General features: G+C 39.2%; 1 protein-coding gene across 2 annotated transcripts in view; it reads left to right on the top strand.

Moving 5' to 3' along the window:
• Positions 1–529: 529 nt before the first annotated feature.
• The window catches only part of OLIG3 (oligodendrocyte transcription factor 3), a 43,487-nt gene continuing 18,142 nt past the window's right edge, over positions 530–25,874 (top strand). For both annotated transcript variants that reach the window (XM_059176335.1, XM_059176337.1), the window contains exon 1: positions 530–684. The gene's annotated coding sequence lies outside the window, so the exon portion shown is untranslated. The remainder of the gene's footprint in view (positions 685–25,874) is intronic.

Here is a 25,874-nt window from a genome sequence, read left to right on the forward strand (position 1 = left end):
TCTATCTGCTGAGCCCTGGAACAAGAATGAACACAGCATATTTGCTTTTAATCACTAATATGTTTATCTCTACTGCCCCTAACCTTTTAGGTTATAAAACCTCAGAAGGTCAAGAACTCTGTTTACCTTGCCTGGTAATGTATGTAACAGAGTGCTCCATACAGTGGATGTATGGTAAATACTTGCACGCCACCACAATGGTGGTTCTAATGAACATGGCCAGAATTTATTTTGCTCCATTTAGTCTTGTGTTGAGTAGGTAGCGTCTAAGCTGCCACCAGTTTAAACCTCAAGCTTGCAAGTTTCACCTATGATGAGTTTATTACTTGCTTTCAGCCCTGCCCCCCAAAAATGTGGTGGATTGGACTCCAGCACATAAAAGCCAAAAAGAGTCAATCATTAGCAAGGGTGAGTAATAGACAAATAACACTGCCAGACTGTGTTTGTCTTAGGTGCCAAAATGAATTGTTCATTAACATTCTCAGAAATACCCAAATTATACAAAAGCAAGGGGTGTTAAACCATTTCAGATTGTTGGTGAATTTTGCTTAGGGGGGTAAAATATAGCAAAGTGTCTTGAATGAGGATCAGTGCTTTCCCATTCTTATAAGAGCAACTAAAGGAAAATTCAAGAAAAAGAAGCAATGGGATGAACTTCTGCATGAGCTAAATTCCAGTCTACAGGTAAGGAGCATGGATAAAGGAAAACATAGGCCCATTGGTTTTTAATTCCATTTCATTCATTAAATGTCATATTTTTCTTCCCTTAAGCCCACTTTTCTCCCACTTTAAATAGGTAATGATGGACTGAGTTTTCTGCTTCAAGTGCTTTGTTATGTTAACAAACAATTCAAATGAGTAAATGTTAAAGATCTTATTGGCTTTATTCAGTGATTCATGAATTGAGCTGCATTCCATAGAGTAGATAAAAAGGTGCACAGACAACTGTACAAAATAAGAGACTTTTATAGGTAGAAAAGAGTGAGTGGGACAAGGGAGTCATACTAATAAGAAGTGGATTGGTTGGAGCAAGGACACTTTTCTTTAGGAAATAACAAGAGTCTATCAGGTAGATTACATCACTGGTACTAACCAGGTGATTCCTGATTGAGTGGTTTAAGATTTTATTTCTGGCACAAGCCAAAACTGTAATTACGACTAGGTTTGGTGATGTGGGGCTGAGTGACTATTTGGGGCCTTTTGTCTTGTTTTTAACCATTCTTTCCCTTGGATCAGACTCTGAATCAGAGAGACGTGATCAAAATATAAGGCATTAATGCTACTCTCAACTACCCTCTGAAGTCTCACAGTTTCTGCTAGTCATGTATGACATCTTTTTGCTGAATTTTTCTCAGTTTTCACAGGTCACAACTTCAAGTTCACATTCTTTAAGTTCTCCATTGTCTTCATTTTCTTTCGTATGTTCTAGTCTTAGGGCGATCATTTGCTTGATGGTTGTCAGATGCAAACATAATATTTAAAGGTTTTGAGAGAATTCAGCAGACCAAAAAGACTACCCTGATTATTATAAGTGGAAGAATTCCCAATGTCTGAAGTGTACTTCAGAGCTTCCAAGACCCAAACCAATCAGAATTAAATAAGTCAAAGAAAGGCCTCGTTGAAGGAGTCACTTTCTTAAGACAACTGATTTGTTCAGTGATCTTTTGAAATTCCACTTCCCCAGAAGTGTTGACCCAAGTGCAGCAAGTGGTATTGGCCAGAGAACAAACACATCCTTGCTCTCTTGAAAAGATAATGAAGAGTTATCTTATTCCCAAGAACAACCTGGGCCATGGCACCTAGGAATTTTTGCTGGAAGCTATGGCTTTAGCAACAGATTCTACAATACCTTCAAGAGTTAAGGTGAAATTCCCTATCATAGCCTCATTTGCACTTACTCCTAGCCAAGGGAGCTGTGATCTACCAAAGGAAGCTAATTTTGAATCAGGAATGCCTCCAATCAGTAATTCCTGTTGGAATCTCTGGTTTGGGAAATGTGAAACCTGAGAGGCCAGGAAAATTTCACATAGCAATTTTATTCTGATTACTCTTGTCTTGTGTCCCTATCTTTCTGCAGAGCTTGGAAGCAAGGTTCCTTGGGTTAGGGATTTTTAGGGATAGGTAAATAGATGCCCAGGTTTAGGGAGTCTGACACAATAAAGTGGGGGGCTAAGTTGGACAAGATGTTAGGTGGCGCTTTCTTCACTTGTAAGCTATGTGTCCAAGGTTCAATACCTTGTAACTTCGCAGCAGCATCAATGATTGAGAGCTCTTGGTAGGTCTTTTTCATGAGTCTCATTTTTGCCGAATCATCAGAGTAGAACAAAAACTGCTCATAAATGACAAAAAACTTAAAAATGCCCATTGTTGAAGATCTGATGAGAGTCCAGTGTAATGGGTGATAAGGAAATTTGGTTATTTCAGTAACATACAACATTTTAAGATAATTAGAATTATGACTGATCACATTATACCAGAACCTATCAGACTTTAGGAATTTCACATAATTTCTGGAACACTTATAACATACCTATATAAATACAACATAAAGAAGACTTACTGTTACTTCTTATTTGACAATATTTCCCATGAAATTAACATATCCAATAAGCCTAATGCATTTAATATCTCCCTTTTTATAAGGAGAAAGAACAAATCATTTGAGATTTTTTTTTTTTCAAAGACCCTCTAAAAAATCCCAAAGTTAACTTGAGGTCTAAAAGAGTTTATTTAGACTTTGATTTGGGGGAAGTTTGTCAGCGCTATCCAGTTAACCAAAATGGCAATAGAAGGTGCCAAAGGCAAATACAGACATTTACACAATTGTGAGAAAAAGTTATCTCCTTCAATAGGGAGGAGATTTTTTTGCTTGTTTTGTTTTTTGTTTGTTTGTTTGAAGTAATCAAAGATCTGATAAGAACGACATGAAGCACAATAAATTATCTTGGTAAGACACAAAATTTTTGGTATCTAGGCAAATTACTTAAAAGATAAAAAACCTTTCACAATCTGTTATCAAAAGCATACAAAGTCCAAGGAAATTGTCCTTCTAATAGAGAGAAAACCACATTCTAATTTTGTACTTGTATACTTTGATATGAAACAACTTTTTAAATTGTTTTTATTTTTTTTATAAAGTATTCTTTTTTAAGATTTTATTTATTTATTTGACGGAGAGAGATCACAAGCAGGCAGAGAGGCCGGCAGAGAGAGAGGAGGAAACAGGCTTCCTGTGGAGCAGAAAGCCCGATGTGGGGCTAGGTCCCAGAACCTGGGATCATGACCCGAGCCGAAGGCAGAAGCTTAACCCACTGAGCCACCCAGGTGCCCCATTTTTTTTTTTTTTACATTTTATTTAATTATTTGGCAGAGAGAGAGAGGGAGCGAGAACACAAGCACAAGCAAGGGGAGCAGCAGGCAGAGGGAGAGGAAGAAGCGGGGCACCCTGCTTGATCCCAGGGATCCTTGGGATCATGACCTGAGCTGAAGGTAGATGCTTAACTGACCGAACCACCCAGGTGCCACATGAAACTTTTTTTTTTTTTTAAGTTTGAAGAAATTAATTTAAATTTTTGTCCACTTATTCAAAACTCCTTTCCCAAGATTCCTTTTTCAAAAACCTCTACAGTTTTGTCCTATGTTTTTTTCATCTTCTTTTTCTCTATTTGGAACAATCAATCATTCTACTTTCCTTATCTACTTTTCTTATACAGTTGTTTCTTTTCACCCTTATTATTTCTAAGTAGTTTTAATTGCATATATTGATTAGAATCCTTAATTTCTAGTGAAAACCAAGAGGTAAGCAATTGTGGACTCTCTTTCTCACTACCACTCTGGAGACTGGCAAACTTAAACACATTTTATCATTTCTAGAAGTACATCTTCCCTCATAGTAAAATTTTCAATATGACACAAAATGTTTACTAAAAGACCCACATATCTTAAGTTTACTGGTAATAAGTAGCCAAAAGAAGATAAACTCTTGTTCAGTAACTAATGCTCCAGTATTTTATTTTATTTGGAAATGAACTAGATAGTCAATGACTATCCATCATTTAAGTTAATTTAGCAAAACTCTAAGGTTTCAAGTAACCAAAAATATTTTTGGAAAGTTTTTAAGCAGACATATAATAAAACACAGTTATTAATGCAAAATTCACCTAGAAACTTTATCCCACTTACATCTATTTAAGTCACTTGTTCTTAGCAATTATGTTTAGATTACCTATAAAAACTTAATATGACGGGGCGCCTGGGTGGCTCAGTGGGTTAAGCCGCTGCCTTCGGCTCAGGTCATGATCTCAGGGTCCTGGGATCGAGTGCCGGGAGTGCAGGGAGCCTGCTTCCTTCTCTCTCTCTCTGCCTGCCTCTCAGTGTACTTGTAATTTCTCTCTGTCAAATAAATAAATAAAATCTTTAAATAAAAAAAAACTTAATATGACATTAGACAAAGTAAGCCATCATCCAAAGTTAGTTTTCTTGCTGACAAAATTTATAAGAAAGATAAAGAACCTATTTGACCTTTAATACATCTAGGTAGAAAAAGTCTTATATTCGACATTGATAACTCTAAAGAATGCCTATTTTAACTAAACCAACAAACCTGAACTAGTTTTTATTTACTAAAAATTAATTCTAGATCACATGAACTTGAAAAATATTTGGATTCATTTCTATATTTCTGAGAGTGTTGGAGTACTCAATCCATTCAAGCACTTGTCTTCAAACCAACCAAACAAGCTCTTAAAATTATTTTTGGCAATACCATCCAGATGTAGAAAAATATCATGTATCTACAACATACATTTATAGACCCACGTAAACATACAGACAGACACAAAAAGAGAACTTACAGCTTCTCTTCTAAAATTTTAGCCATGAATTAGTTACAATATAAAGCTATTTACACAAATTGGATTCAAATTATGTATCTGACAGTTGGAATAAGTTAAGATTACCTGCTCAGACGTCTAAATGTTTTAACTAATGTTTGTGAAGAAGACATGTAAGAATTGTTTTCTTCACCTAGTTTCCAAAATAGCCTTTCCCTTTATTTTTCCTTCTGATGAGAATTAACTCCGTCAAGTCTTCATTTCAAAGAGATGGACTCCTAAGAGTTCCCGGGGGAAAAAAGCCATGTAGATATCTACATCTTGAAGGCACAGGTAAAGAATGCAAGTTTCTCTAAGAAGGTCTCTTATTTCCTAAGGTTGGAAATTTACAATACCTACAAGCCTTTTGAAATGAACAGGTGAAGTTTGGGGACCGATAGAAGAGGTAGGTAGGCTTTGAATTGTTTCTGGAGCTGCATTTTTGGCTTTGAAGAAATTTGTACGATAAGGAGAGTTGTTTTTAATTCCTCCCAAAATTGGATTGCAGCCTGATTAATATCAAGGGGCAGAACCACCCATCTAACCATATAATCCTCAATTTGCTTCTCTATATTAGGGAGATTATCAATTAAAATGGAAATGAAAAGGATTCCTATGTTTTAGTTTTAGAGGTTTGTCTTAGGAGTATTTTTCTTTCCTCATGTGTGCATTCAGCTTGGAAAAAGCCTTTGAGAAATGTTTCTGTCAACCTCTGAATATCAGCTTCCAATTTGGCCAAGCTCTGACCACAGAGCTACTTAAAAAATCTTTTCAAATATCATGTTGGGTTTCAAGCAGGACCAGCAATAAATATTCCTGACAGTATTGAACATCCTCCCCTTGGACACAAGAGGTATCCCCAAAAGTGTACAAAATATACCACCCTCCCAAGATCCAGAACCATTCTTAAAAATAGTCAAAAGAAAGAAAGTATTAGACAATTTTCCTGAGAGCTGGCAGATGGTAGGACTGCAGTCACAAATGGCATGCAACCCACATTTCGGTCCAGACACAGTTCTGCACCCCCCAACCTGATTGTTGAGCTGCCTGAATAATACAAGAACCAATAACCTGCATTGTCCCAGGCAGGCAGAAAGCCAAGCCAGATTCTCAGGACATAAAACTATTCAAGCAAGAAGGCAATAGCTACTTCCAGGAGAGAAAGAATCAATAACCGATGGGCCTGCCTTTGGAAAGAAAAGGACAAAATGAAACTTTATCTTCCTCTCTCTACCAGGTACTACAGAAAGATATCCAGGCAAGCTGACTATGGAGAATTCTCACCCTTAGCCAGCTTCTGCCATTTTCCCCAGAACCACATCTAGAGGCCCCTCGTGGGATCTGAGGTAGAGTGTAGCTCCAGTGTCTACCAAAATTTGACAAGGATTTTTATTACATTTAATTTTAGTTTTTCCCTTGTCTGTTTAAAGGAATAACTGATAGCAGTTGACCAGAAAATCCAAGTCCCAGCAACCCTGGAAGGGGCCCATCTGGGATTCTTCTTGCAAAGGAAGATCAGAGGACATTTGAGTTGATATAGAAAGATTTACACAAAACCTTTGAGGACAATCTTTTCTTCAGCGTCCCAGTTGATGACAAATGAGACACTTATTTCTGGGCCGGGATTTTGATGACGGACCCCTTAAAGGGTGCAGTGGGGAAGGCCCAGGTGTTGTTCTGGTTTCTGGCCTTGGAACCATTGCAGCTACAAGGTCAATAATTTGGAGGACTCTCATTCACATTTTTGTTCCAGAGTCCTTTCAAAGTGCTCAGTGATGGTTACCAGTTAATCAGAACTGAGCCTTCGCATACTATTTTCTGTCTTTTAATGAGTCCACTGATCTTAGATAATTTATTTACAAATAAGGCAGATAGAATGGGTTGGGTAGCTTCATTTAGTGTACAAAACCCAGAATGCTGTGGGAAGAGAGCGTCTAGACAGACTTTAAAGTCTGCCCCAGATTCATCTTTTTGTGGTTGTCGTTTACTTGTTTGAACCCCAGACCCATCAGTGTGAGTGGGGAAGACTCTAGGAATAATTTTCAAAAGATCAGTTGCTGTTTTGCAATTTTTTCTGGTCCGTAAGGGGACCATATTGAAGATCAAGGATCTTGACTATTATCCTTGGGGTTATGCCGTAGTGGCTCCTGTGACCATTCTGGGTCTTCAGCACATCCTACCAACATGAACACAACCTGATAAAGATCTGGCAGTCCCTGGGCCTTGGCCCTAATAAGGATTCAAACTGTTATATATGTACATATGTATATATGTATATATATAAGATTTTATTTATCTGAGAGAGTAAGAGAGAGCATGAGCAGGAAGGAGTCAGGGGAGAGGTACAGAGGAGAAGGGGAAAGGGTCGGGAAAGGGGCAAGAGGAGGGAGAGGGAGAGGGAAAAGCAGGTTCCACAATGAGCAGGGAGTCCAATGTGGGGCTCAATCCCAGGACCCTGGGATCATGACCTGAGCCGAAGGGAGAGGCACAACTGACTGAGCCACCCAGATGCCCCAGGATCCTAAACTCTTCAGGACACTTTTAGGGATCCTCCTTGGGCTTAAGAAATTTTTTGTAGCCCTTAGTTTGGCCTTTGAGCAAAATGTGAAGGATACTTGAAGATCACCGACAGCCTCAGGTGAGTGGAAATTATTTAAAAGTCTCTACAGAGTGGAAAGGTAATTGAGATAGAGGACTGATAGGACCTGAACACTGAGGTAAAGGAGGATAGAGGGGAGCAGGAGCCCTCACATCAGTATAACTGTCTTTTGTTTTAGATACATTTTGTGTCCTTAAATTTTCATTAACCTTTTGCAACACATCTTTCAATGAAGCAATTTTGAAATCTTGAAGCCTTTTAGAGGCTTCTGAATGCCAATTAAAATAGGTATCCCATTTTATTGTTTGTTTGATTGATTTGGGAACCCTCGCTTGTAAGTGCACTTTTTGAAAGAGAGAGAGAGAGAAGGGACTGAAGGGCAGAGGGAGAGATAGAATTTTAAGCAGGCTCCATGCCCAGTGCACAGCCTGACATGGGCTCGGATCTTATGACCCTGAGGTCATGATCTGATTCTAAATCAACAGTCAGACAATTACTGACTGAGCCACTCAGGCACCCTCAAGTGCACATCTTAAATCAACAATCTAGCCTAAATGGAATGTTCCCTGTAATGGCCATCACAATTCTAGGTTGTCTTAGTAAGATTTAGCCACTTTTCAAGTTTATACTTTATATTTTTTTAAGATTTTATTTATTTATCTGACAGAGAGAGACACAGAGAGAGAGGGAACACAAGCAGAGGGAGTGGGAGAGAGAGAAGCAGGCTTTCCCACGCAGCAGGGAGCCTTACACGGGGCTCCATCACAGGACCCTGGAATTATGACCTGAGCCAAAGGCAGACGTTTAAAGTCTGAGCCACTCAGGTGCCCCAAGTTTTTACTTTATTTTTATTAATTTGCCAGATATTCTTTCAGTGAGAATTATAAAAGACCAAAAGAATTAAAAGACGAAAAATATCTTTTGCAGGGGCACCTGGGTGGCTGGGTGGGTTAAGACCTCTGCCTTCGGCTCGGGTCATGATCTCAGGGTCCTGGGATTGAGCCCCGCATCAGGCTCTCTGCTCAGCGGGGAGCCTGCTTTCCCCTATCTCTTTGCCTGCCTCTCTGCCTACTATCTGTTGAATGAATAAATAAAGTCTTTAAAAAATATATATCTTTTGCAAACTGCCTTTTTTAAACAAAGGATTTTCTTTTGGTTACAAATACTGTGTAAGACAATGCCTTCTTTTGCAAAACAATAGATACAAGAACAATTTTTAAAAACATGTGATTTGGGGGTGACTCAGTGTCTCAGTTGTTAAGCATCTGCCTTCAGGTCATGATCTCAAGGGTCTTGGGATGGAGCCCTGCTCCGGTCCGGCTTTGCGGACCTGTAGCCTGCTTCTCCCTTTCCCCCTCCCCCTGCTTGTATTCTCTTTCTCTCTCTCTGTCCAATAAACAAATAAAACCTTTGAAAAAAAATTAAAAATTTTAAAAAATGTTATTTGTCCAAGATATTTAGAAGAAAAGAACCTGATTTTTTTCCAGTACTAAAAAACCATATATCCGTATTCCCTTACCTTTCAAAGGGTAAGTTCAAAGCTATGACTCAACTAGAGAAAATGAGAGACAGAGGCAGAGACAGAGATCATCATATAGCTACTTTAAAAATAAATAGCGTCTGACAATTCTTCTGATGTTACCTTTCCTATCTTCACAAGAGTTGAACTTAAAATATTTCTAATGAACTGATGGAAGAAAAGAAACTACCTATTGCACACATACATGTAAAATTTACCATAAACAATTATGCATGTCAAAAAGACACTCACCTTGAAAAAGTACCAAAAAAAAAAAAAAAAAAAAAAGTGGGAGAAAAACCTGAATTACAAAGAAAAGAAAGTCAAATTTAGATATAGACAGGCTCCAAGACCACAATTCTTAGACATAATGTAAGCAGATGTGCCAGAAGATGACCCACTCAGTGTTTGGAACTTGAGGATGCTATGTCTTCAGCTAAGTATTGGGTCTCTCAGAGCCAAATTAATACCTAAGAGGGAGGTGTCACTGGGTTGGGACTAGGTGGTGTTTTCCAGTGTACCTCACCACATGGAAATTTTCTGGAGGATGGCAAGTGACCTAGTGTCAATCTAACACATTCCGTGTCCAACTTATCCTGACAGAAGAGTCTTAGACTTAAGTGATGAATGCTCTAACAGTTTCAGGCGCTCAACTGATGCCTACCAACTTTGCAGTTTTTGACTTCTGAGATTGTAATTAGCAATAGCCTTTTCTTCACATGCACATTAGAAGGAAGCAACAGTAGCAGAGACTATGGGACTGTGGACCAAAGAAATGTTACTGAGGACCTACCAAGAGAAGGCCTCAGGTGCATACCACTTGTGACTCCCAATGTGGAACTGGGGACTAACCCAAGACCTGGGGCTTGGATTGCAGGCAAAAGTGTGGCAGTTAGATCAGGAGCTTGAGATAGTGAGAACTGGGCTCAGAACCAAGAGGAACTTGCCCATGACCCTTGGAAATGGTAAGAAAGACAACTCAAAGGGGTTTTATGGTATGTCTGTCCATGTTTCTCGTGGTCCTTGAAGCCATCAGAAGTCTCCTTCAGAGCCCACTGCTGCCACCAAACCTGTTAGAAAACAAAATTCAACAGAGTAAATGTGAAAGATCTTATTGGCTTCATGCAATTCTTCATGGATCGGGCAGCGTCCCATCTATGAGACAGAAAGGAGCTCTGAGGATCTGTACAAAATGAAGACTCCAACAGGCAGAAGGAAGAGGATGAGGGAGTTGTACTAGCAAAAAGCAGATTGGTTGTGGCAAAGTCACTTTTCATTAGGGGATAGCGGGAGTCCATCAAGCGGATTACCTCACTACTGCTGACAAGGTGATTCCTGATTGATTTCATTTAATGTTCCACTTCTGGGAGAGGCCACAACTGTAATTAAGCTAAGCCTTACTTTAGTGACATGAGACTTAGCATAAATGACACCATTTGGAGCCTGCTGTTTTGTTTTTTAACAGTAATATGTCTTTGAGTTAACTAAAAGGTCATCTTGCCTAAATTTTACATTTTTCATAGTGTACAACCCACACAATGTGCTTCCTCGGTGTAATCTAAGAGAGGCCAAGTATGCAGTATTAGAGCCAAAATCAGGATATTATTTTGCTTCAGGATGCTTTGAAACATGTCATTATGAACACAACTCTACTTGTGAACTTGTCCTCATTAACTTAGCAATTAGCAAGATCCTGTTTGATCTTGGAATTCATTAGCCATTGCAGCTGAAAGACTGCTTCAATTTTAACACATGTGAATCAACAATGAAGGTGGTAATAAGAAAATCAATATCACTTTCCTGCTTATACATTTTTCCAAGGCTGCACTATGCCCAATTAAATGATATTTTACATGAGAAATATTTTTAAAGTAGCATTATCACATGCTTCTTCACACAGAGACCAAATAACCCTCTGCTTAGTAAAAGGCCATCATCCATGAGGTTCTAGGAGGAGTTTGGGAGACAAGTCCCTTTCTTTCTTTCTTTCTTTTTTTTTTTTTTTTTTTAAGATTTTATTTATTTATTTGTCAGGGATGGAGGGAGAGCGAGCGAGCGAGCACAGGCAGACAGAGAGGCAGGCAGAGGCAGAGGGAGAAGCAGGCTCCCTGCCGAGTAAGGAGCCCGATGTGGGACTCGATCCCAGCGTCCTGGGATCATGACCTGAGCCGAAGGCAGCCGCTTAAACCAACTGAGCCACCTAGGTGTCCTGACAAGTCCCTTTATCTGCCTACCACACAGGGTCCTGATCACAAGAAAAAGTTTGCAAGGTAGATTTCAGATCGTTCCTTCCCACCCTTTAATTCTCAAAGAATCCCCTCCATATTCTAGAATACCAGTCAAAAATTCCACTCAATGCAGTCAGCTAAATCTCAGTTCTAGTCTGGTACTTGGAAGATAGCCTAACTTCTTCATTAATTCCCTTAATAAATTGTGTTGGACCATTTTTGTCCCTTCGGGCATTTGTTGCAAGTATGAATTTAGCTCATCAGAAATTATTTTAAAATTATCCTGCTTTTGCTTCCCCTCATTGGCCACAGAGAAATTCTTCTAACATTTAATGATATAAAGTATGCTCTCTGATGAATACTATTCTCCAGACTCAAAGAACCTTAGTTCTTTTCGTATTCTGGCTCCAGCCTCCTGACCCAATCCTGCTTGTGTGTGCTGTCTTCAGGCATAGTGGCAATTCCAAACACAGAGTTGTATGCAGGGACCCACCAGCTTAGGAAGGAATATAGTAACATCTCCCTGATTCCAAACACCATACACCTTTTAATACAGTCTGATTACATTTGTTTTGGCAGGTATGTTAGCCAAGATTACTGCACAAAACAGAACCTAAGATAAGAAATTACACGCAGACAGTGTATTTGGGATTGTAAAGTCAGAAAATGGAAAAGGGGTTGAAAACAATGACAACAAACCAGAGTGAAGGAAAGTCAGTACGGAGTACATTGCCCAATTGGTGCCCGCTGTGGGTAACGCGGGGGACTCTGTCCATCCAAGACCCTTTTAAGAGCTGAGTAAAACCCACACCAGAAGCATTTGTCAGAAAACAGAAGAACACATGTATCCACTATGTTGCCCTTCCTCATGGATCTAGGTCAGGGGCTATCATTGGTCACAGACTGTGAAGTCCCTCACCCTTCCTAATGCATGTACAAGACCAATTAGGGCATCAGAAGCCGTGGTACGAGAAAATGGGACTTGAGAGGCATGAAGCGCCCATGTGTGAAGCCACTTACTGACAGGAAAGGCTGAGGATGTGAGCAGGCATGAGAGGTCTCTGACATAGGTAATGGAACCCCAAAGCCAAGTCCTATTTAGCTTGTGGTCCCCTAGCCCTATAAATCCTTTATTTTTGTGCCCCCCCGCCCCACCCCACCCCACCCCCCCGCTGGGCTTACTGTTGTGATTATCTGAATTTTTGAAAGTTACAGAATCACAAGTATATTAGAGACAGACCAGACCTCCGAGATTGTTTAGAAGATAAGGAAACTGAGGCACACACTGGAGAAACTGGCCTCCCAAGGTCACATATCCGGTCTAATTAAATGCCTCAGTGTTCTACTTTGTAGAGATGTTTGAAACTACGCATTTGAGAAATATTTCTCAGGCTTCGAGCACATATGGAAGACTTAAACGGGGATTTGAATGCCATCACCTTCCTTGGGAGCTTTCTTAAGGTTGATTTCTGCCAATCTCACAGATACTAGCTCTCTCTGTGAGTCACATTTGTACAGGAATTTATTACCAGGAGAGGCAGACAACCATGGTCTTCATTCCGCTTTTGTTTATCTAACTGCTAATTCCCTTAAAGTGTTTATGTTGTTGTTGTTTGAATCTTTGTACATTTTAGAACCAACCGCACAGAAAATAATATATTCAGAGCAGGGGTATCAGAACCTGAGGCAGCTGAAGAGAGCCAGGAGCCAGCGGGTCTGCATGCTTTACAGGTGGGCTCCAGGGATGCAGGCCTGGGGCAGGTTATACTGCTCCCCGCCCTTTTCCTCATCTGTGAAATGGGGACAATAACAAAATCATCCCATGGGGCTATTACGATGCTTCAACAAGTTGACATTTACAAGTCCCTTAGAATAGCTCCCTACACATAGTAAGTTTTGTTAAAGTAAGTAAGACCTTTAAAATAGGTCTCTTTTAAAAACAAACAAACAAACAAACAAAATAATAAAACAGGTCTCTTTTGGATGGGGTGGGGGGTATGGGAGGGGGTGCAGGAGTCAGGGAACTGTTTGGTTTGTCTGTGTTTTGGTTTTGGGTTTGGTTTGGGTTTTACAACATGACCATGTCTCCTATTTTTATTCAAAACTATCTCAACTTTTCTTCTGAGATGTGGAAGAAGAGAGACATCTCTGAACTGTTTATTTCTGTATGTCCAGCTTGTATTATTACATTAAACATTATATACTCTATTTCAGTTACTCATGGCACAGATTTCTCTTTTGATATTAAATATAGTAAGGCCATTTCCCTACCAGTTCCTGGATTTTTAAACTATTGTCTGCCTAAAATTTTTCAATAGTTTTCCATAGCAATAAATACTTTTTTTAAAATGGCAAACGAACAACAACAAAAATGAACCTAAAAGGTAGAAGAAATAAAGACGTTTGAGTTGCGTCTCCTGATACAACTTTATAAGAACCATCTGAATGCGGGTTGAAGGGGGGGGTTGTGTTCATGGATTTTTTGTTGTTGTTGATGGATCTTTTAAAATACTACAGACTTATTTGAGTGGGGGAAACATGAATCCGTTCAGATAAATGAACTGTGTTTCATTTAATTATAATAACTTTTCCTTCAAGTGGAAATGGCAATATCTATGTTATCTATATTATTGTCTATTATCTATATTATTATCAGGTTTGTACAAGAGAAAATTACAATTCTTTAAAAAAAAAAAAGCAACACTTTTGGCTAATCAACCCGCTGCCCAGATAACTGGATGCAAAACTCAGTAAGTAAATATGCCACAAACGTGAACATAGGCTGTTTGCACAAGTTATTATTTGTGAATGGGTGGATTCACGCATTCTTCGCGAGGATGGGAAAGCAGCCACTATTCCTTTAGAAAGTTCAAAAGCTGCCGGTGCCTCCTTACTGACAATCGCAGGCAGGACCCAGGCAGAGCTGTCTTCTGGGCCAAAGAGTAATTTAGAAAACTGCCGTCTGTCTCCTGCTTCTGTGTGAAAAGTCTCGACAAGGTTGCGTCTGCCGGCTTATTTTATTTCTTGGGTTTTCAACAGAGGGTTCCGCCCCTCCCCCCTCCGCTGTAAAGGAAACTCGGGGGCATAATGAAGGCCGCACGTCGCGGCGGCCTGGCCTGCTGGGTTCAAGCCCCTGAAAGCGGCCGCGGGGTAAATTTCTCAGCCTTTGGGGAGTCTGGGTTCTGTGGGTTGGCTGCGGCGCACCGAGACGGTTTGCAAGGGAGGACCCCCGCCGAGGGGGTTTGCTCTCCTCCCAGGAGCTCAGAAAAGGTGAGAGGGCTCCTTCGTATTTTCTCTTTTCCTTGAACTACACAATAGTTTCTTCAGCAGGTCCCTCTGCCTCTCTCACACTGGGACATTTTTCCACATTTCCAGGATTATGGCCACTTTCACTTAGATCTATGTGGGCTGCCTCCACATACAAAGAAGCACTTGGGGACAGGATTAGTAGGATTAGAAGAGATTCACATATGTCCAGTTCAAGCAATTGGTATTCAAAGCTTTACACTTTCAAATGCCACCAAGAGAGAGAAAAGGAGCCAGGAGCTCGCTTTGCATTTCAGCACCTTCAAGAGAGGAACGGTGCTTTTGATTGGTGTTTAAAGCAGGGATAAACAGATTCCTGTTCGGTTTAATCCGGGCCAGCACACCACGGTCTCTCGAATCTGGGGGGAACGAAATAGGGCGCCCAGGCCTGAAAATCACAAACTTCGGCATTTTGGTGCTTGCCAGCGTTCTGAGTAGTGTGGCGGGTGCAGATGCTTAGGGCAATGCCCTTGCCAGGTATGATTCGCTGTTTCCTTACACAGGCCTTCCTTGAGGAGCTCCCTTACAGGATAGTCCTGATTTTTTTGCACGGGTGTAACCGTGGAACTCAGCTTCCCAGCAATGACACAGAAGAGGTTTGATGTGTTGTCATTTATCTACCGGTGGAAAATGCAGTCGAATTAAAATCTGAAACCCAGTTGTTGAACTTGTGAAATTGTTTCTTCTGCTTTGTGAGGAGACAGAAAGAGATACCCTTCCCCATCCACGCAAGAGGTCTATTTTTTTTACCAGTCATTTCTATTTTGGGGTCCTGAAGCAGCCCATTGTTTTCCCCCTCCATCTCGCATTCCTATAAAGGCCTGTTTTCCTTGATGAAGGACAAAAATATCCATGGAGAGCAGCTAGCACTGTGTTAGGCTAGTTCGTATACCCACTGACTCTGTAACTGCCATTAGCTGATACGCGAGAAAATGCAAGAAAAGTTTTGCTTTTCATTCCTTTGTATTTTGCTCAGCAGCAAGGTACCATGATTATGAGGTTCTTAGAGAACTTTGAAATCTTTCACAATGCTGTAGATTTTTTAAAAATTAACCTCTCATGAATTCTTGAAAGTGACTTCCAATGAACAGGGGTACTAAAAATCATATCTCTTTTCATATGGATAAGGTGCGCTTTCTAAATTCATTTTAAGGGGCACCTGGGTGGCTCAGTGGGTTAAAGCCGCTGCCTTCGGTTCAGGTCATGATCCCAGGGTCCTGGAATCGGGGCCCGTTTCAGGCTCTCTGTTCCTCAGAGAGCCTGCTTTCTCCTCTCTCTCTGCCTGCCTCTGCCTACTTGTGATCTCTGTCTGTCAAATAAATAAATAAAACCTTTAAAAAAATAAATAAAGATAAATTCATTTTAGTGACTTGTTTATTGACTAGTTGTCGTTGGAACTGGGATCCAGTGCCAAGGCTGTCGTTAATTAGGAGTTCACCTTAAGGCAGTACCATATTTTCTTTTGTCCTTGCATTCATCATGTGCAGAGTGAAGGGGTTGGACTAAAATATGAACAGCTTGTGTTCCTCACACAGTACAATTTATAAACTGTTTTTACACATTTCTTAAGTGTTTTTAAGCTTAAACATTCTGTTCCTCTTCATAATCATTTTGATTATGTTACGTTATCTCTGCCATAGAGCAATCATATCTTCACGAGACGAGAAAAGTTGTCTTCAAACAAATCAATTGCAACAGCCGTAAAATATCTATCTTAGAATAGATATTTTATAATGAGGCTCTGTAAGACATGGTCTCAAATATCAAAAAGCTTGTGTGGTGTCAAATTACATATTGGGTGGCAGTTTTCCTCCCTTCCTTCCTTCCTTCCTCCAGCTGGTAGTTCAGATGGGATAAATTTTCTATTGTTCCATCTTCAGATTCACTGCTTCCTCCTCTGATACTTCCCTTCTTTTATTATGTCCATCTAGTGAGATTTTTATTTTGGTTATTGTATTTTTCAGTTATAAAACTTCCATTTGGTTCTTCTTTATGCCTTCTGTCTTGCTGTGTTCTTCCGGTTTTTTGTTTCAAGGGTATTTATAATTGCTCTTTGAAGCATTTTTATGATGGCTACTTTAAAAATGCTTGTGAGGTTGGGGCGCCTGGGTGGCTCAGTGGGTTAAAGCCTCTGCCTTCAGCAGAGTCCTGGGATCAAGCCCCTCGTAGGGCTCTCTGCTCAGCAGGGAGCCTGCTTCCTCCTCTCTCTGCCTGCCTTTCTGCCTACTTCTGATCTCTGTCTGTCAAATAAATAAATAAAAATTTAAAAAAATGCTTGTGAGGTAATTCCAACATCAGTGTCATCTGGTGTTGGTGTCTATTTATTTTGTTGTTGTTGTTGTTAAAGTTGATTACTTGGTTTTTGGTCTAATGAGTCACTTTCAGTGTGTCCAGGACATTTTGGGTATTATGTTATGAAACTCTGCATGTTATTTCAATTTCCTATATTAGCAGGTCTCAGTGGAAACCTATCCAGCATGGGCAAGAGAGACATTGATTCTTTGCCACTGGGTAGGAATATACATCCAGGCTCCTTATTCCCTGTGATCAGACTTTGATAATGAGCATTGAGAAAGGCATAGTAGATAAAGTATAGATTTTGGAATCAGACAACACTAAGTTGAATCCTGGACTCACACATACTTACTATGTGTTCTAGGATATGCCACAAAAACTTACTGAGCCTCAGTTTCTTCATCCCTAAATAGAGACGGTAATATACGCTCTGGAAGCTGTTTCTAGAATTAGGAATAATACTACATGTGAAAAATTTAGCAAGTAATACGTGATCAGCAAATTTTAATCAGCTCCATTTATGAAGTAAAAATTAGTGTATTCTAATGGACGTGCTGTTGAGTACAGAATCCAGAAGATTCCTAATGGATAAAAATTTCACAACTCTGTTTTCTCTCCATATTTTTTCCTAAACAATTCTGTTTTCCAAAAATTAATTTGTATGTTATACAAATGTGACATAGTTATAAAAAACAAAAACAAAAACCCTCCTGGTGTCAGTGGCACAACTTGCAGGCAAGTGCTTTCTGGTTGACTTATTCTTGAGTTCTACTTGTTTCTTGTAGTAGTCCAATTATTTCACACAAGTGAACAATTAAAAAAAAACTGCTGAAATCTCGTGGTGATAAAAGGAATCTTGTGATATTGCATTTGATTTTCACGGATACTATAGGTCTCAATAAGCTTTATGGCTTTATTTGTGAGTTATCCTTACCTTTCTTTTCAGTACTATTTTTCATTTTTATTTTTTATTGTGGTAAGATACACATGACATAAAACTTACCATCTTTGCCTTGTTTAAATAGACAATTCAGCAATGGTAAGCATATTCACATTGTTGTGCAACCAACCTTAAGAACTTTTTCATCTTATGAAACTGAAACTCTATACCCATGAAACAACTGCCCATTTCTCCCTCTCCCCAACCCCTGGCAACAACCATTCTACTTTGTTTCTATGATTCCGACTGTTCTATATATCTCATATAAGTGGAATCCTACAGCATTTGTCTTATTCCACTTACCATAATGGTCTCAAGGTTCATCCACGTTGTAGCTTGTGTCAGAATTTTCTTCCTTTTTAAGGCTGAATACTATTTCATTGTGTGTATATATCACATTTTGCTTATCTAGTCGCCTGTCAGTGGCATTTTGTTTGCTTCCACTTGGGCTAAAATTTATGAATAATGCTATAATCGTGGGTATACAAATATATCTTAAGACCCTTCTTTCAACTTTTTGGATAAGTATCCAAAGTGGAATCTTAGTAACATTTTTTAAGTTGCATATCTTGTTTTTGAAGAAAAGAGGAACTGTATCTTCTTTTTATACAGCCCCATACTGTGTGTATTATAATGTCAATTTTTTAAATGTTGGTTATCATTTTGGAATTTAGGAAGAGTAATCAAAATGTATACAGCTGCAAATAACTGACTCAAATAAATGGCTTTAATAATATAAGACATTGAGTGGCTCAGTGTGTTGAGTGGTTTTGGCTCAGGTCATGATCTCAGGGTCCTGAAGTCAGGCTCCACGCTCAGTGGGGAGTCCACTTGAGAGTCTTTCCTTCTGCCCCTCCCCCACTCTCTCTCTAAAATAAATAAATATATATATATATATTTTTTTTTAAATTTTTTATTTTTTATAAACATATATTTTTTATATACATATATTTTTATCCCCAGGTCTGTGAATCACCAGGTTTACACACTTCACAGCACTCACCAAATCACATACCCTCCCCAATGTCCATAATCCCACCCCCTTCTCCCCAACCCCCTCCCCCTGGCAACCCTCAGTTTGTTTTGTGAAATTAAGAGTCATTTATGGTTTGTCTCCCTCCCAATCCCATCTTGTTTCATTTATTCTTCTACCCACTTAAGCCTCCATGTTGCATCACCACTTCCTCATATCAGGGAGATCATATGATAGTTGTCTTTCTCTGCTTGACTTATTTCGCTAAGCATGATACGCTCTAGTTCCATCCACGTTGTTGCAAATGGCAAGATTTCATTTCTTTTGATGGCTGCATAGTATTCCATTGTGTATATATACCACATCTTCTTGATCCATTCATCTGTTGATGGACATCTAGGTTCTTTCCATAGTTTGGCTATTGTGGACATTGCTGCTATAAACATTCGGGTGCATGTGTCCCTTTGGATCACTACATTTGTATCTTTAGGGTAAATACCCAATAGTGCAATTGCTGGGTCATAGGGCAGTTCTATTTTCAACATTTTGAGGAACCTCCATGCTGTTTTCCAGAGTGCCTGCACCAGCTTGCATTCCCACCAACAGTGTAGGAGGGTTGCCCTTTCTCCGCATCCTCGCCAGCATCTGTCATTTCCTGACTTGTTGATTTTAGCCATTCTGACTGGTGTGAGGTGATATCTCATTGTGGTTTTGATTTGTATTTCCCTGATGCCGAGTGATATGGAGCACTTTTTCATGTGTCTGTTCGCCATCTGGATGTCTTCTTTGCAGAAATGTCTGTTCATGTCTTCTGCCCATTTCTTGATTGGATTATTTGTTCTTTGGGTGTTGAGTTTGCTAAGTTCTTTATAGATTCTGGACACTAGTCCTTACAATAGAACAAATCAACGAAACTAGGAGCTGGTTCTTTGAAAGAATTAAAAAAATTGATAAACCCCTGGCCCGACTTATCAAAAAGAAAAGAGAAAGGACCCAAATAAATAAAATCATGAATGAAAGAGGAGAGATCACAACTAACACCAAGGAAATACAAACTATTATAAGAACATACTATGAGCAACTCTACGGCAATAAATTTGACAATCTGGAAGAAATGGATGCATTCCTAGAAACATATAAACTACCACAACTGAACCATGAAGAAATAGAAAGCCTGAACAGACCCATAACCAGTAAGGAGATTGAAACAGTCATTAAAAATCTCCAAACAAACAAAAGCCCAGGGCCAGACGGCTTCCCGGGGGAATTCTACCAAACATTTAAAGAAGAACTAATTCCTATTCTCCTGAAACTGTTCCAAAAAATAGAAATGGAAGGAAAACTTCCAAACTCATTTTATGAGGCCAGCATCACCTTGATCCCAAAACCAGACAAGGATCCCACCAAAAAAGAGAGCTATAGACCGATATCCTTGATGAACACAGATGCGAAAATACTCAACAAAATACTAGCCAATCGGATTCAACAGTACATTAAAAAGATTATTCACCACGACCAAGTGGGATTTATTCCAGGGCTGCAAGGTTGGTTCAACATCCGCAAATCAGTCAATGTGATACAACACATCAATAAAAGTAAGAACAAGAACCATATGATACTCTCAATAGATGCTGAAAAAGCATTTGACAAAGTACAACATCCCTTCCTGATCAAAACTCTTCAAAGTGTAGGGATAGAGGGCACATACCTCAATATCATCAAAGCCATCTATGAAAAACCCACCGCAAATATCATTCTCAATGGAGAAAAACTGAAAGCTTTTCCACTAAGGTCAGGAACACGGCAGGGATGTCCATTATCACCACTGCTATTCAACATAGTACTAGAGGTCCTAGCCTCAGCAATCAGACAACAAAAGGAAATTAAAGGCATCCAAATCGGCAAAGAAGAAGTCAAATTATCACTCTTCGCAGATGATATGATACTATATGTGGAAAACCCAAAAGACTCCACTCCAAAACTGCTAGAACTTATACAGGAATTCAGTAAAGTGTCAGGATATAAAATCAATGCACAGAAATCAGTTGCATTTCTCTACACCAAGAGCAAGACAGAAGAAAGAGATATTAAGGAGTCAATCCCATTTACAATTGCATCCAAAACCATAAGATACCTAGGAATAAACCTAACCAAAGAGACACAGAATCTATACTCAGAAAACTATAAAGTACTCATGAAAGAAATTGAGGAAGACACAAAGAAATGGAAAAATGTTCCATGCTCCTGGATTGGAAGAATAAATATTGTGAAAATGTCTATGCTACCTAAAGCAATCTACACATTTAATGCAATTCCTATCAAAGTACCATCCATCTTTTTCAAAGAAATGGAACAAATAATTCTAAAATTTATATGGAACCAGAAAAGACCTCGAATAGCCAAAGGGATATTGAAAAAGAAAGCCAACGTTGGTGGCATCACAATTCCGGACTTCAAGCTCTATTACAAAGCTGTCATCATCAAGACAGCATGGTACTGGCACAAAAACAGACACATAGATCAATGAACAGAATAGAGAGCCCAGAAATAGACCCTCAAATCTATGGTCAACTAATCTTCGACAAAGCAGGAAAGAATGTCCAATGGAAAAAAGACAGCCTTTTCAATAAATGGTGCTGGGAAAATTGGACAGCCACATGCAGAAAAATGAAATTGGACCATTTCCTTACACCACACACAAAAATAGACTCAAAATGGATGAAGGACCTCAATGTACGAAAGGAATCCATCAAAATCCTTGAGGAGAACACGGGCAGCAACCTCTTCGACCTCTGCCGCAGCAACATGTTCCTAGGAACAACGCAAAAGGCAAGGGAAGCAAGGGAAAAAATGAACTACTGGGATTTCATCAAGATCAAAAGCTTTTGCACAGCAAAGGAAACAGTTAACAAAATCAAAAGACAACTGACAGAATGGGAGAAGATATTTGCAAACGACATATCAGATAAAGGACTATATATTTTTTTAATATGACATTAGACTCAAGAAAAATATTCTTAGGAACTTGATCCAAGTCTGACCTAGTGGCTCAATCAACGCTTGCTCTTTTCTTCCTTCTGCTCTGCCAGTAGGTTGCCTTCCACATTTCTTATTCCATGTATTTTTCCATTCTCCTGAAAGGTTTACTAGTTCATATCTTCTATCTCCAAGTCTTCATTTTTTCATTTCCCAATTCCCACTTTCAACTGTGACCTTGCTTTTTATTTGACTGAGAAAATAGGATTAAAAGAACAAATCTTCCACAATCACCTACCCCCACTTCCACCTACCTTCCTGCATCTGGGTCCATTTATTCTGTCTTCCTTCTTGTTATCACTTCTTTGTTCCTATTTAAAGCCTGTCCTCTCCATTCATGCATAGTCTCCATCTCTTCCTACCTATTCAGGGGCATGGATATAGCAATTGTCCCCTCTCTTTTCTGCATCATCAGTTTCTTCTCGCCACATCATTCTCAGAAACACAAGCTTGCTGAAATTTCTCCCATTTTAAAAGAAAAAAAAAATCCTTCTCTAGGACCATTTTTTCTTCTTCTTTTTCAGCTAAACTATTTGACAGGGTTTTTGTACTTATTTTCCCCATTTTCTCCCTTTCCATTTTCTTCTCAAACTCCATTCTGACTATTGCTCATCCTGTACCATCAAAACTGCTCTAGTGTTCGCTGTCAATGACTCCCATGTTGATAAATTTCCACAGGTAAATCTCAACCTTCCTCTCATCAGACAGGTCAAGGGAATTTGACACTGCAGATAACTGCCTTCTCCTAAAATCCTGTTTTCCCTTGGTTTCTAGGATACCACTATCCCCTGGACTTCCTCCTCTCCTCGTAGCTACCCCTTCTGTCTCCTTTGTTGCTCCTTTCTTTCTCTCTTTCCCTCTTTCCAGGAAGTGTGGCAAGTTTTAATCCTTGAAACATTTTATTCTTTATCTTCATTCAATCCCGTGGTGCTTTTATCTGATCTCATATCTCTTCCTGGTTGGCAGACATAATTATGGAAACTATATTACTTATAATTTTCATTTACATAGGCATCTCAAACTTAACATACCCCAAATATCTTTTTTCCTCAGTCTTTCCCATATCGTCGTTAAAAGAAAATTGTCAAACAATGATATAAAATGCACAGAGATATAAAATGAACTCATGTCAAAGATTTTATTTAACCCCTTAATTTATGAGGGAAATAAGTAAGATGTTACAACTGGTTTAAAAACACATTCAAAGAGCAAAGACATATATAGGGAATGAGAAATTCTGAAATGAATTTACAAATACATGCAAAACAAGTCTTTCTACAGAAGATAAGCAACTGTGTTCCACTATACGCAATCAATGTGCATTTTATGGACAAGAATAACTTACATTATTATCAGTTTTCTACAATTTGCATCCCTGTAAAGCATCTGAAAGACAATGGAAGGCAGAAATGACCTGAATGAATGTGTTAGAACACTCATTAATCTTGTAAACTTTTTCCCCCTATTTCAAAGCCCTTCACAATTTTTCTTGACTCTGTGGATTGAATCTGCATATTTCTAGAGGATCAACCCCAAAACTTAAAGTTCATCTTTGATCTGTCTCTTTTTCCCACAGTCTATGTCCAGTCACTCAGCAGATCCTACTGGTTCATCTTGCCAGTTACACATAGAATACGACTGTCCCTGTGACCCCCACCACACAGGTGGTGCAGGCTACCATTGTTTCTTGCCTGGATTCTTACAGTAGCCTTCTTTCTGATCTCCCTGCTTTCGACCTTGCCTCTTTCCATCTATTCTTAATAAAACAAAGTGAGCCTTCTGAAATATGAGTAGGTTTAAGTCATTCCTCTGCTCAAAACCACCTTTGCTTGTGGTTTCATACTTGGAGAAGAAGCCAAAGTTCTCACTTAAGCATAGATCTTAGCATTTCCAAAAAGCTCTGTATATTCTGCATCCTTAACTGTTGCCCCAACCCCAGAGATGATTTTCCTTGACATTGTTTTAAACTATCTTCCCACTCACTCTGCTGCAATGCATTGGTCCCCTTGCTATTTCTCTAATGTGCAGGCTTGCTCCTGCCTCAGAATCTCTTTGCATAGCTCTTCCCTCTGCAGGGAACACTCTCCGCCCTCCACCCCAGATACCGAAATTATTTGTAGTCTTTCACCTCCTTCAGGTTTTGTTTAAGTATCAACTCCTCAGAAATCTTCCTTGGCATTATTATTGCAACCACCCAGTCTCCTATCTCTTCCCCCTTCAACTCCCTACTTGCTTCGCTGTTTTATTTATTCCCATAGCAATTGTTACCATTTGACATAATGTATATTTTACCAATTTATGTGTTCCCCTTATAATTTAAGGCAATTGTGGGGAAGTTTGGGGATATTTAGTTCAGTTTAAATTCCCTGTGCCTAGATAGCTCCTGACACTTTGTAGTAGCTTAATAAATACCTTTTAATGAATGAGTTGTTTCTAGCTTTTATAAAATAACATGGGAACATTGTGATACTGGTGGTTCTATAAGAAACTGGGCACAGACACTAGGGCCAATGATACAGGGCACATCAGGTAAATACTGTGGGGTTTCAGGCTGCTGTGGTTGGAGGTATGAGGTTGAGTAAACTTTAGGCTTTCTGAGCCCTGGTAAAGCTGAGAATTGTGGGGCACCTGGGTGGCTCAGTGGGTTAGGCTGCTGCTTCTGCTTGGGTCATGATCTCGGGGTCCTGGGATCGAGTCCCGCATCGAGCTTTCTGTTCAGCGGGGAACCTGCTTCCCTCTCTCTCTCTGCCTGCCTTTCTGTCTACTTATGGTCTCTCTCTGTCAGGTAATTAAATAAAATCTTTTAAAAAAAATAGCTGAGAAATGTAATTGTATGTATATGTATTTGCATATGCATATGTATATGTATACATATATGTATATGTATATGCAAACATTTTATGTCTGGGTGCTTACTCTTGCCAAGTTTGTCCCCTTACCCTGATAGTGGTTATCAATCTCGTGAACCTTTTTTTTTTTTCCTATCCAACTAATCAGAGAACAGAGTTTAGTTTCACCTGGAAAAGGCACAAGTGCAAATTTGTGTCATTACTTCAGGCCTGGGTTAACCTTTTTAGTTACTGACATAATTTGGTCCTTCTACCACTTCATACTACAGTTATTTAGTAAGCCAGCTGCAAAATGTTTGCTCTATGTTTATGTAAAATTGAGTAAAACAAGATTGCTTTAATAAATAGAGCCAAGAATAAAAGGACTTCTAAAACAAAGAGGTTTATTTCTTGTTCATGTAATAATTCCAATATGAATGGTCCAGATCTTTAGAAAAATTCTGCTCTATGCTATAATTTGGGGCCTAGAGTCATTCTGCTTTACACATACAAAGGACATTTTTATTTATCTGTTTGGTTGAACTGTGGTCAAAAAGTAGAGAGCTGAAATTAATATTACACTGTTAACTAACTGGAATTTAAATAAAAACAAAACAAAAAAAAAGAGTAGAGAGAAGGAAGAAAATTTGGAAAGAACATGTGCAATGTCTTAACTCCCAGACTTGCATATAGCCCTTCTAACTCCTACTCACATTTTATTGCTAATAATTTGACCACATAGTAACGTCTGAGAATAAGGGCATCTCCAAGCTAACCAGAAGACAACAGGTTTGATAGATGATTAGCAGTCTCTGTTACACTATCCTCATTACTTTGGGTTCTGCTCATTTCACAATACAAGTTACCAAAGAAGGAATGCTTTCCCAAGAACACACATATGATTTCTAATGAAGTGGGAGTCGAGACTATCATCTAGTCCTTTGGGGTCTTTCACATTACTCAACCATAGGGAGGGGGAAGAAGTATGTTACTATATTGTGTGAACTTACTCTTATCCTGATTATCAAGAGGAAATAGTCTTGCTGCAAAACAACGAGGAAAGGGAAGGAGATCTTCTGGGTACTTACCACTAGTTCCAGAGTCAATAGTATAAGGTCATGATAGACTATGACAACATTTTGCGTGCAGGATTATGAAGGAATGCTAGTTTGGCTATCTTCACCAAGTAAAGAAACTTGGCCGGTTGAAATGTTGGCAAAAGGCAAAGGGAACAGGAAACAGATAGTGAAGAAAAGAATTTTTTAAATGTAACTATAAT

Source organism: Mustela lutreola, chromosome 6, assembly GCF_030435805.1.
Source record: "Mustela lutreola isolate mMusLut2 chromosome 6, mMusLut2.pri, whole genome shotgun sequence".
Classification (NCBI taxonomy): Eukaryota; Metazoa; Chordata; class Mammalia; order Carnivora; family Mustelidae; genus Mustela; species Mustela lutreola.